Source organism: Carassius gibelio, chromosome B10 (assembly GCF_023724105.1).
Source record: "Carassius gibelio isolate Cgi1373 ecotype wild population from Czech Republic chromosome B10, carGib1.2-hapl.c, whole genome shotgun sequence".
NCBI classification, from domain to species: domain Eukaryota; kingdom Metazoa; phylum Chordata; class Actinopteri; order Cypriniformes; family Cyprinidae; genus Carassius; species Carassius gibelio.
The window spans coordinates 23,076,133-23,089,817 of NC_068405.1; the positions used below are offsets into that span (position 1 = coordinate 23,076,133).

The window sequence follows — 13,685 nt, forward strand, 5'->3', positions numbered from 1 at the left end:
TATTGTAAAAATATTCCCTACTGCAGCTTTAACTCTTAACCTCTTCCCAAAAGGGAAAACCACAAACAATCAAGAATGCATGATTATATGGTGTCATGGCTTTGCAATCAAAAAATGTCATTATAATGGAAGTCAATGGGGCAAAAACAGCCACCAACAACAAATTAGGGAGAAAAAAACTAAATCTAATGCTGCACAAAAACTAACAATGCATCAAAGCCAGTCTTTTTACTAATCTTTGACATGCCCAAGACTGTGATAAAAGGTAAAAAAAATCTAGACCACAATCACTTTTTATATTGAAAATATGTCATTTTGTGTGTTTTTTCCCAAATCAGTGACATAATTTATGAACTTGGTAATTAAAAAGTTTAAATCTTGGAATTTGTAAAAAAATTTTTTAGTTTTGATCAGGACTGAGGTTGATTAATAGATTTATGCAAAAAAAAACTTGAACAAAATATTTATGATACATTTTTACAGCAGTTTAATTAAGTGGATGTTTTCATCCACGAACATCCCGAAAGGGTCATGAATTTGCCCAGAGTGAACCGTTGAGTTTTTGAAAAATTTCAAAATAAGATTTGTCACCAAAAATCATTCCATTAGCTCAAATACAGAGAAAGGTGTGGCCAAAATAAGACTCAACTTTTTTTGTGATTGTTGCGGGCAAAAATCCTTATATATATGCGGCCTTTGGCTGATTATGCATCAAATCAAGCGATCGCATAATCACGTTTTTCTGGAGGGACTGGAATGGGTGCCATCAAACAGCTGATAAAAACATCCATCTCATCCAAACAACCCATTTGTTAATATATTGTGAAGTGAACAGCTCCATGTTTGTACAAAACAAACCTACCATTAAAATATTTTTCACTATTAACCATTGCCTCTGGCCAAAATATGAGTCCATAGTCCATTATAATGCTTTCTACTTCACAAGATGTTAATTGATGGACTGGAGTGGTGTGGATTACTTGTGGATTATTGTGGTGTTTTCATCAGATGTTTGGACTCTAATTCTGATGGCACCCATTCACTGCAGAGCACCCATTGCTGAGCAAATGATGGAATCTAAATATCTCCAGATCTGTTCCCATGGAGAAACTCATCTACATCTCGGATGGCCTGAGGGTGGAGCACATTTTCATCAAATTTTGGGGTGAGCTCTTCCTCTAAAGCAACTGCTGTAAAAATGTATCAGATAAATCATTGAAACAGCTCTCGGGTTCAAACATCCTTGATTGAATCCAGCACTGAGCAGTTGCAGTACACACAGCAGCTGATGTAATTCATCTGATGAATCATCAGTGAGAAGTGGAAAACATTGGGCTCCGCTGGAGCATGTGGACTCAAGTCACCGGAAGCCCAGTGACATGAGGACTGTGCTGTTGATTACTGGGTGTTGTTTGACTAATGATACGAGCAAAACAGAGACTACAATTAGCATCTTGCCCTTTGAAGTAGCCTTTGGGTGCAGCGTACCGCTGACGGTTTGATCAAGCTATCAAGCTTGTTGGCTATCTTTAGGGCCGGGTTTGTTTTTGGAGCATATGAGGACATGAGAATGTCTTAAAATAGTACGTCCAGCTGATTTGGGCTGGGATGCAGTTTGATTTCCCGTCAGCCCTGATCTCGAGCACTTCTGAGGCTTGCTTGAACTGCAATCAGAAAATTGCATCTCACTTGAGGTTCAACAGGAAGAGCATGATAAGCAGTGTCAAAGAGATGGAAAGGCCTCGAGGAAGAATTATTTATAAATGGACATCAAAATGACATTTAACCCTGATATATGAAATACCAGTCAGAAATATCAATTTTTCTAAAATTGAACGGTTCATTTTTTTTTTTTTAGTTTGCATGTGTTTTTTGCTGAGTATCATATTTGATACATGTCTAATATGGTATGATATAGTGAGAATATTAAGGGGGAAACAGCCAAACTGAGCAAAGAATATGCAGATTTGGTGTTGTTTACTGTATCTGGACAAAAAGATTAAACTCTGATAGCGTGTGTAAATGAATGAGATATTTATACAGACTACTTGCATAAAATGCATATACTGTACATATCAATTGTCATTCTAAATCTCAAGAAATGTCTTAGTAAGAAGATATTTCTAAGCTTGCACATGTAATGCAATGCAATGCAATACAGCATTGACTGAGAAATGCACAAATAAATATGCCCCAAAGCCTGATGATCATATAGGATATATATATAAAATATACAGAACAGGAAGGCATTTAGAGTGAGTTGCATTATTATTAGTCACTTTCATGCAATAAAATTCTCAGTGATTAAACAATCAATATTATATGACAGTAAAACCTGTTGTGTTTAGCAAATGTTAAACATATAAAACATGGTAAATGTTAGAGATTTTAGAAATATTGTACAAAAAAATAGTAGCACTGTTATTTTGCTTCTTTATACATTATCTTACAGTCATAAAATAGTAAAACATCAATCTGTTCTAGTCAGAATCCGAGAAATCAATGTGAATGCAACACAAAGAATAACAAGCCTTGGTAAAATGTGCAATGGCGCAATGGCTTTCTCTCTCGTGTATTTATGTTTGAGCCAAGTAAATATTTGGATGTGCTGCAAAAGGACTTACTACAAAAAAAGAAAAACTCTCCTGAAAATGTGGCCTGAAATGAGCTAGTCACATAAAAGCATTAAAAAGAGTGTAGAATGCCAAATGAAGCATTTCTGTTCAGTCTTCAGAGGTTTAACCTGTGAGGGAGGAGATCTTATCAAATATCCTCCACATTAATGATTGTTGTCGGCTTTGATGGGAAAGCTGATAGAGTGTGCTTTCATGCCAGTGTGTAATTTGGAGCGAAGGCTTTTAAAGCAGGCAGACACTATAAACAGCTCCAATTAGCAACCGGAGCATCAACAAGTGCCATAAACAAAATGCCTTTTTCTCATGTTTGTCAAGGCTGAAATGTTGGCGGTGGCTTTCAGTGTTGGGCAGGTCAATCAGGTGCATGTCAAAGGTCTCTTACAAACTCACAAACAAATGTAACAAGAAAATTGGTTGATTTTGTGCATTTTCATTTGACAGAAGAATCACAAAAGAGACAAACTCCAGAGCAAACAGAGATGTAAGTCTATTACTTCAGAAATCATGAACTTTTCTCATCAAATGATCTGAGCTGCTAGCTACAGTCATTTTATAATATTCATTCATAGTATGCATTCATAGTTTAATGTATTCATTTATTTATACATATGTATTTTATTTATCAATTTATGTTTATTCATTTATTCAGTCAATTATTATTATAATTTAATTATTAAACAATTATGTCATACATCATTTTACTTTTAAATTCATTTAACTTTCATTTATCCAGTAATTTATTTAATATCTATCTATTCAGTCATTCATTAATTATATTTTCTATTTAATCATGCATTTATTTTTTTTCATTCATTAATTTTAATTAATCATTTATTTTGTTTTTATTCAGTCATTTATTTTATTTTGTATTTACCCATTTATTTATTAAGTCATTCATTTTAAGTTTATTTTCTATGAATCCATTTCTTTATTATTTAATAAATAATTATTTAATTTATTAATTCATTTTATTTTTATGTCCATTCATTCATTCATTCGTCTTTTATTTGTTTATTTACACATTCATTTTATTTTTGTTTATATATTTTTTTCTATTTATTTTTTCATTTATTATTTAATTAATTTACTTATTTTTCATTCATTTTTTTATTCTTATGTCAGCAGCAAGCCTATATTTCAAGGCGAGTAAATAATTAAAGTCATACAATGAACAAAAAATTATATAAAACACTAAAGATTTAAAGGAGACAAAACTTCTAAAATATATTAAAGTGATACTTTTTCTAAACCCATTTAGAGCTAAATGTCTCTTGTGGTATGAAACAGTAATCTGAGCAATACAAATGTACTTAGGATGTGTTCTGGTAATTAATGATACTGCAAATGGCATTTAACAACATGTCCATACCACTCTAAACTCGCGTTTCTGAGATTACAACTACAGTATGCAAGCAAACAAAACATTTATATTCCCTTGCATCCTCCACCCAAACCCTCGGTGCAGTAACGAAGTGATTTACCGCGGTGAACGGAGCAGCTGTGCCTGAGCAGGGCAGAATGATCCCTGGAGGCTGTGAATTTCAGCCATTAGTTCTGCACTAGTATGCCGGGACACAGAAGACACGTGAGCACTAGAGCTCAACACATAATGATTGCTTCCAGATAACAGAAGCATTCAGAAGAGAAAGAAAACACAGCCAGTGAAAAGATGCCTTCAGTGCAGGGCCACAGGAGGAGACCCGCAGTATTGTTTTATACTAAACGAGCATAAAAGATTGCAATCAGTTCATTAAATGTCTCAGTGTTATCTGTGCTGGGAACTGTCTGTCTGTCTGTCTGTCTGGATGGACACGTTGTCGGTTCTGGACAAACAAGACGAACAACTGCTGCACAATAACTAAGGAGCCAAAGATGAAATGTGTGGGGTTTCTAATCTAATTCAACTGTTTAAACTGTTCAAGACTGAAGCAGACAGTTTAAGATTTTTAAGATAAACTGTCAAATAAAATGCAAAACAATCAAACTCGTTTGACTTCCCTTTCTACAAAAAAAAAAAAAAAAAAAAATTATCATCAATTTGATATACAGTATCTATACACTTATGCTCAAAATTATTTATTCCCTTGGTAAATATGATCAAAGAAGGCTGTGAAAATGTACACTATTTGTATAATCAGTCCTTTACATATTTTAGTTTAAAATTGTACTCAAATGTAACCTTCCATTGGAGAATAAGAATTTAAAATGGTAGAGAAATCTAATTTTGAAATAAATGTTTTTCTCTAATCAGTGGCGGAGCAAGGAATTCTTCACAGGGGTGGCCAGGCAGGGGCCAGTAGTTACTTTGGGGTTGCACAAAAAACAAAATTTTGCAAACAAACACGGCACTTATCCAACCTTAAAATACTTTTTAAAGTATTGTATAGTGCCCAAATTACAATGATGCATAATGTACAATAGCTAGCCTACAATGCCATTTTTTTATTAAAATTTACCAAAATCCCGAGCTTCATAATCTTACTCACCCTCAAGTTATTTAATAAAATAAAACTTAGGAAATTCACTTTGAAAACAGAATATATATCTCCCCATGATAATGAAAAGTTTAAAAAGGACAAGAAATTATTTACTTAAGTTCATTTTATTTCAAACTATGAAAATTCAGCAAACTTATTGGGCTGTAAAATATGATGAGAGCGCAACGGTTATTCACATCCATCTAACGTTAGCGTGTTTACATAGAAAAGTAATGTTACTGTATATAAAATCGACTTAGAAGCTAATAATTATATTGGAATGTTGATGACATTAAATGTTTCATGATTAAAACATACATTTATATATTCAGAGATAAATAAACACAGTTTTGAGCATCCAAGTCAGCTAATATGAAGCTAGCTAAGTTAACTGCTCCCTACATTACCTGTTTGTTACACAGGACAATGATAAAACTTCAGACACAAATAGTTGAAAGGAACTAAGATAATAATTTATCTGACCCTCTGGAGTCTATTAACGCATATACGCGTTATGAGTCATTTTCTCCTGAAAAGAACCCCGAAAAGAACTTAAATTACACTTTCAGTTTTGATCGTACAGATAAGAGCAATACATCAATCGAATCTGTAAAGGGTTTACTTTTTTTTAATACAGACATAATAACAACAAAACTTTGTGAACTTATAAAACAAAGATAACAAACAAGGTGCGCTGTCTGCAGCCTTTGTCTGCAATGATCTTCATTTACAAACAAGTCATTAAAATGAACTGTAACTCCGTGAATACTCAACGAAGAGACATGAGAGAGATATCTATAGAAAGCCTGACATGTCTACTTTTGAACTATATAAGTGCCGCCGAAAACAATGATGAAAAAACCATATGAAAACAAGGCGATGTTCTTTTTTCACGTCTCCCTTCAATGTATCCAGTGCTTTAAGTGGCCCAAAAGAGGTGCCGGTACTCTATTATAGCTAAATATATATATATATATATATATATATATATATATATATATATATATATATATATTCTTTTTATTTTTCTTTTTTTGATGACTCCTCTCATCCCCTGAGGTAACAACAACTTTATTGAAGGGCTTTTATATACAGCAGTCAACAGGCGACCTTAATAATAAATCATTTTATTAGTTCGTGGATTTGCTTGAGCTAGAAAGAACTAATGAACATAAATAAAATGTGCAAAAGGATTTTGAAAAAATACCCTTAGAAAGAGCTACTACATTACTGCATTCAAACATCCAAACTGACTCAAATGATTCGCGAATCCGCTTTGAACTCCCGAACTGATTTAAATGATTCGCGAACGCGCTTTGAACTCCAGAACTGACTCAAATGATTCGCGAACCCGTTATGAACTCCAGAACTGATTCAAATGATTCGTGATCACCAAACTGACTCAAATGATTCGCGAACCCGCTTTGAACTCCCGAACTGACTCAAATGATTCGCAAACCCGCTACGAACTCTCGAATTGATTCAAATGATCCGCGAACCCGCTACGAACTCTCGAATTGATTCAAATGATCCGCGAACCCGCTACGAACTCTCGAATTGATTCAAATGATCCGCGAAGCCGCTCCGAACTCCCGAACTGATTCAAATGATTCGTGATCACCAAACTGACTCAAATGATTCGCTAACCCGCTCCGAACTCCCGATCTGACTCAAATGATTCGCGAACCCGCTCTGATTTCTCGAACTGATTCAAATGATCCGCGAAGCCGCTCCGAACTCCCAAACTGATTCAAATGATCCGCGAAGCCGCTCCGAACTCCCAAACTGGTTCAAATGATTCACGCTCCATACTCCGAACTAGGAAGAATTAGGAAGCGTTCATTGTGAAGGGTGCTCTGAAATGTGGCGGCACAAACATAGGATTAAAACCTCTATTAAAATAGATGTCCAAATGAACGTACTGGTACGATAGAAGCATGTTCTGGGCGCACGGAGAGGTGGCAGTACGCTCAAGAGCTATATTTGGAAGTGGGGGTACTGAGTACCGGTGCGTACCGGTCCACTTAAAGCACTGATTGTATCTAATGTGACTCTGCCCCAGCGCTGAACGCTCTATTCAGATTTAAACTGAAGCGCGCGGCTTGAATTCGCCCACACAGAAGAAAAAGCAGCGTAACTCACCTGAAAAGATGTGTTTGTATGCTCAAACACGAGTTGAACCAGGCACAAAAGCGAAGCTTCACTCCTCGTCTCTGTCAGTCCTCGACTTTTTACAAATGCTGGAAATAAATGCGCGTTATGGAAACTCTCGCGATAGTTTCTCAGTCCGAATTCCGACCGTAATCGTTTTGCCATGAATGATCGAGGTCTTTGTGATCAAAATCTAAGAAACAATTATTATTATTTATAATAAATCGCAATTACGATCGGGGTGGCCTGATTATTTCCATGCTGGCCATGGCCACCCCTACAGCACTCATTTTCTGTAAGGTTCAGCTCAGGGAACTGGGTTGGCCTGGGTAAAAGCTTGGTTTTGTTCTCAGTAACCAATTTTAGTGTTGATTTTGATGTTTATTTGTGGATCATTGTCCTGTTGGAAGAAGTTTTCTATTTTGTATCCATTGGTATTTAATAAAATCCATTAGGCCTATGCCATCTATCTGAACAAGACGTCCAGGATCTCCGGCAGAAAAATAGGCCCACAACATTAAAGATCCAGCAGTATATTTCACTGTACACATGGGGTACTGTGTTAAAACCATCTTGTGTTTGCTGCTAAAAATCTGTTTATATGTATGTATAATTGTATGTACACAACTGTAATCACACACGCACGCACGCACGTGCACATACACACACACACACATACATACAAATAGAAATTATTTATTTATAAGATCATTTATTTTTTAATTTGATAATTTTACACATTTCCTTTTCATTATTATGATATTCAAAACCTTTTGTTGTGTTTTGTAATTTAGCAATTTAAAAATATGTCTATATAGCTACACTATATAGACATATTATAAAAGTGCAATATTTTTTCAGTTTTAGTTTTAGTTATTTTAGTAGGCCTTCATTAAGTTAAAGCACAATGAGAAATGTTATTAGTTTGTTGTTGTGAAAAGTGGGGACATCCCATAGACGTAATGGTTTTTATAATGTAGAAACTGTATATTCTATCGCCCTTCACCAACCCTAACCCTCACAGGAAACTTTGTGCATTTTTACTCTCTCAAAAAAAAAACTCATTCTGTATGGTTTATAAGCGTTTTGAAAAATGGGGACATGGGTTATGTCCTCATAAGTCACCCTCTCCTTGTAATACCTGTGTCATGCCCATGTCATTATACAAAGTTGTGTCCTGATATGTCACAAAAACATGCCCACACAAATTTAGGCATTTTAGTACATCAAGTTACACTAAGTTAAATACATTTTACACATACTATCACAATCAATTAATATTAAATGACTGCAAATAGTATCTTTGTGGAGTCCCAACAGAATTATATATAATAATATGGTATATTAAAGTTATAGTACTATTTATAAGGAGTTTCAAAAGAATACACACACACATAAATTGTAAGATGTGCATTCTGTGTTATGAAGAGGTGATTACGTTTAGCCAATTAAGAACTGTTTCCATAGAAACATGCAACAAGTGTGTTTTGAGGACCCAACACAGCAAGGCATCTCTTGATGGATGCAGCTCTTTTAGTAGTGTGTGTGTGTGTGTGTGTGTCCTCACAAGGATAGAGGTGGATGTCAGAGGGTTTGGTCATCTGGGTGGACACACTTTGGCTGCACTTCTGCTTCCTGTGGGGAGTGTGTCCTATCAAGTGCCAGCTAATATTCTCACCTTACTTTGGTTTGACTTGCCTGAATGGAATGTGAGGGCAGGGTGTGCCGCTCAGCCTCCAGCGCCAGATGAAAGAGAGACAAGTGAAAATGTGTGTCTGTGTGTGTGTGCGGGGAGGAGAAGGAAACGAGAGCCCAAACAAACCACAAGCTGAATCCACAAACTCACTCCTGCCAGCACCTTTATAGGCCACATGGTCTTTCCTCAAGACGTTTCTTGAGATGGAACCCATGCAGGAGCTACATGACCGTGTCAGATGTACAATGCATCCAGGTTTCCTTCAATCTCTTTCAACAAACTATGTTATAATTACAGGTCAGGCAAGGATATGGAGCTGGAGATTCCCCTCCAAGTTTCCATGAAAGCCTTCACCTTAATGTTATTTCACTAAGTGTGTGTGTGTGTGTGTGTGTTTAATGAAACAATGTGTCTTTTATGGTTTTAGTTTTAGTTTACTGTAATAACCCTGATCCACCTTCCAACAAAACAAATAAAGCAATCTCTTCCACACATTATGATCAGAAAATGAAAGCACATATTTGAAGAAGGAATGCATATTCCAGGGAATTCTTTAGCACCTCCACACACATGAGTCACGGATCGCTCTGATTCCTTCCTCTGATAACCTTCCTCCACAGCAAATTATATTCCTACAATAATCCATTCAGACCTTCCAAAACCATACGAACGCATACAAAAAAAAACACACCCCTTGAAATCAAAATCAAACCTCAAAGAAATCAATCTTTGCATTTGCCGAAATCACTGCAGAACTCTTATGGCATTGCAAGAAAATTTCAAAATGTAATGCAAAATGTTAGCCAAAGTCACCAACACACACACACATACAAAAAAAAATACGAAATAAGGCCATATTAAGCTTACCCAGACTGTATTTATTTTTCTATCAAAAATTACTTTAAAATGTTCTATTTACTATTACTTTATAAAACAATACAGTAAACTATAAAACAAAACATTAATATTGTCAGATATTACAATTTAACGTCACTTTTTTTCACTAGTAATATTTTAAAACAATGTATTCCTGTGATGTTAAGCTGCATTTTCAGCATCATTCCTCCAGTCTTCAGTGTCACATGATCCTTCAGAAATCATTCTAAAATGCTGATTTGCTGCACAAGAAACATTTCTGATTGTTAGCCATGTTCACTTCATATTTTTGTGGAAACCATGATACATACAGTATATTTTTAGGTTTCTTTGATGAATATAAAGTTCATAAGAGCAACATTTATTTAATAGAAAGCTTTTGTGGCACTATGAATGTTTTACCATCAATTTTGATCAACTTATTGCATCCTTGCTGAATAAAAGCAGAATTTTCTATCCTAAATTTTAGTGTAACTGAACATGCGTCATTTGAGCATGCAAGCCGAACATTTAGTTGTAATTATCTTTGATGGACATGTTGAACATGGTGTTTATATGTGGGACTGTGCGGCCTAAACACAGTGAGGAAATGAGGGGTCTCCAAACATTAGTGCCCTACGTAGACAGCTCTAACTCTCGTGACATGCTGCCATTTTCAGACTGATTTTCTTCCTGTCTTATCTATAGGTAAGCTGCTCCCTGCCCATCTCTGAAGACGTCAGCAGCTGCCCTGCACTCTCAGAGAACAGCAGCAACAGGAAAACACAATCACAGGCCTGTTGAAACGAGACCACTGAGAGTTCAACCCAGAGCTGGAGAGCACAACATGTAGTTATCTGAGTCTTCGCGTGTGTGCGATACAGGACACTTGCTGCTTTGTGGTTTATGACTTCCTGTGGGTAAAGCCTTCCAAGATTGATCAATTTTCTATCATTCCGCTAAATCATCTTCCCCCTGCATGTATATCCTTCTCGTCAGCACGATCAAAAGCTCAGATAAGAATGCAAGTTGCAAATCACTCATTCCCACGCAAGTCCTCATCATTTAAATCGACATGTCAGCTTGTTTTGAATGAAGGAATGCTTTAATGAACAGTTGCATCACTTTAACTTGAGGTATTTCATCAAACGACTACAGTCAAGTTTAACCAGATGCTATCAGTGCCGGCACGCACACCAAATGAAGTCATTGTATTTTCAGCATGAATTAAAGCATTCATATTTTAAAAGGCAAGTCCACTCATGTTGATTTTGCGTGAATTGTTTTTGGTTTTTGTTTTGTTGAATTGTACTTATTGCATCCTTGCTGAATAAAAAGCAGCATTTTCTATCCAAAATTTTAGTGTAACTGAACATGCGTAATTTGAGCATGCAAGCCGAACATTTAGTTGTAATTATCTTTGATGGACATGTTGAAAATGGTGTTTTTATGTGGGACTGTGCGGCCTAAACACAGTGAGGAAATGAGGGGTCTCCAAACATTAGTGCCCTACGTAGGCAGCTCTAACTCTCGTGCCGCACTGCCTTTTTCAGACTGATTTTCTTCAGTAACAGACACAATTCTATATTTTTTATTATTTTGTTTTGTAATTCTGAGTTTGTATCTCACAATTTGAACTATTCATTTCCTTCTGTAGGATATAAACTCAGAACTGTGAAATTGTGAGCTATATATACTAAGTATGGCGAGATATAAATGTGGAATTCTGAGAAAATTATGAGATATAAACCAAGAATTGCAAGATATAAACTCAGAATTGTAAGAATTGGGAGAAAACTCAGATTTACGACATTTAAACTCACAATCATGAAATATAAACACAGAATCATAAGAATTGGCTAGAAATAAACTCAGAATTACGAGATATAGACTTAGAATTGAATGGAATCCTGAGATATAAACTCAAAATTGCGAGATATAATTTCAGAATTCGTTTTCTTTATTCTATAGGGGCAGGACAAATAAATAAGTGAATGTAAACATGTAAATTATGAGATGTAAACTCAGAATTCTGAGAGAAAGTAAAAAAAAAAAGATTTTGTTATGCATATAATTCCTTTAGCAAATCATGTGCATAAACAACGCAAGCTCAAAATATTTTTAATCAACTTCCCTTTTGTATCTATAATTCATGCACCATCCACTTGTGCCTCTTCTTGTTTTTCTAATCCTCAGCCCTGTGTTGTTTCCTGGGCTCAGGATGTGACAGACCATTTCACTGTTTAATCATTAGCTCGCTGAGGCCATTACGGAGGTGTGCAGAAAATTATGCATAAAACAGGTAATGTTTTCCTTTAGTGCTGCAGCATAAAAGAGCTTGTGCACTTTAAAGTCACCGCTGCTGATGTTCTCTGAAGACATGAGTCATGCCACTCGCACTGATGGCAGCTAAGCAGATGTGTTAACTCATTCACACTTGGATGACATGTGGAATACCTCCAGAGCTGCAAAAATAGGAAAAATGCAAAAAGGATAAAAAATGAGATTAAACAGAGCACACAGTAGTTATGACTTTATGCACAAGGCAATAAAAAAAGCTCTATATAACTCCAGCCCCTCCACAACTCTATATAATAACAGCCATATAGTGAACTAGTTTACTTGGCAGAATAATTGTTTATTATTATTAATGTTTTAGATATTATTATTAATATTAATATTTAATTAGTAGTAAAATAATAATTATTATATAAAATATTATTTAAATAATTAATCATTATAATAAATTCAAACATTAGCCATTTACAGACAAAGATAGGACTGTTTGTCTAAAATTATTATATATATTAATTTTTAATATTTTTATATTTTTTACTTTAAGTTTAAGTAATTTTATTTAATGTTGTCATTATTATTATTTTTAGTATTTAAAATATTCTATTCAGCTTTACTTTAATGGTTTTAATAATTGTAGCACATATTTCAATTAGCTTGGGGGGGGGCATTTCTAATATTTTTAAGCTTTTTAAGTTTTCTTTTTTCTAATATTTTTATTTTGTTTAGGTTTTACTTGAATATAAAATTTAATAGTTTTATATATATTTAAAAAAAATCTAAATATGCAATTAGCTACTAGATTATGGTTCATTACAATAATTAGGCATTCCAATTCACCTCCAATTCAACTACACGGCTTAAACGTAATAAAATATTTTTAATACATGGCTTTCTGCTTTTATCAAGCCATAAAGTTACCATGAACATTTTAACACAACTTGCAAGTGTATTAGGGAAAGTCTCTAAGGAAAATATATCTCTTTCTTGGCAGAAGAAAATGGATGGTAGTACCAGGAGTTGAGAGTTGGCACGTCTTCTCTGTGCAACTTGGCTGGGAAATAGGAAGTGCTTTTTACTGGAGCGATGGAGGAGGGGAGGAGGTGAGGAGAGGAAGGCGGTGGGGTTAAATATGAGGACGGAGGGGGTATCCTGAAAGACCCACAGCTTGTTACGAGCAAGCCAAGGAGAACTCTGGTGGGGAAAATATGTGGTGGGTGCTTCCTGGAGAGAGCAAAACTGGAGAACAATGCTGTGAAACACAGCCAACACCCAGCATCCTCTCTGCTGCACTTGCATCCATCAACACTGAATTGTTCTGATCGGCACGTCCAAACCTTCCAAATAGGTCTGTAATCCTCCAGAGAGACCCCACAATATCTTAATGGGACCACTGAGGTCATCTAAATGCTGTCGTACTAAAAGTTGATTCATTATCTTACTTGCAGATACATACACACTTGTGAAAAAGAAGTGTGCTTAATTGTAATGAATGTGCACTTGTAGTGAGATTCAAAAGTGTTTTTTAAAACTGATTAGAATTTTAACTGCTATTCTATATTCTATATTGAAATG

At 35.2% G+C, this 13,685-nt stretch overlaps 1 protein-coding gene across 1 annotated transcript in view; it reads right to left on the minus strand.

The window, feature by feature from the left end:
• The window catches only part of LOC127966581 (ras-related protein Rab-3C-like), a 78,893-nt gene extending 71,553 nt beyond the window's left edge, over window positions 1-7,340 (minus strand). Inside the window, exon 1 of the mRNA XM_052567685.1 lies at window positions 7,256-7,340. The gene's annotated coding sequence lies outside the window, so the exon portion shown is untranslated. The remainder of the gene's footprint in view (window positions 1-7,255) is intronic.
• Between the last annotated feature and the right edge of the window lie 6,345 nt (window positions 7,341-13,685).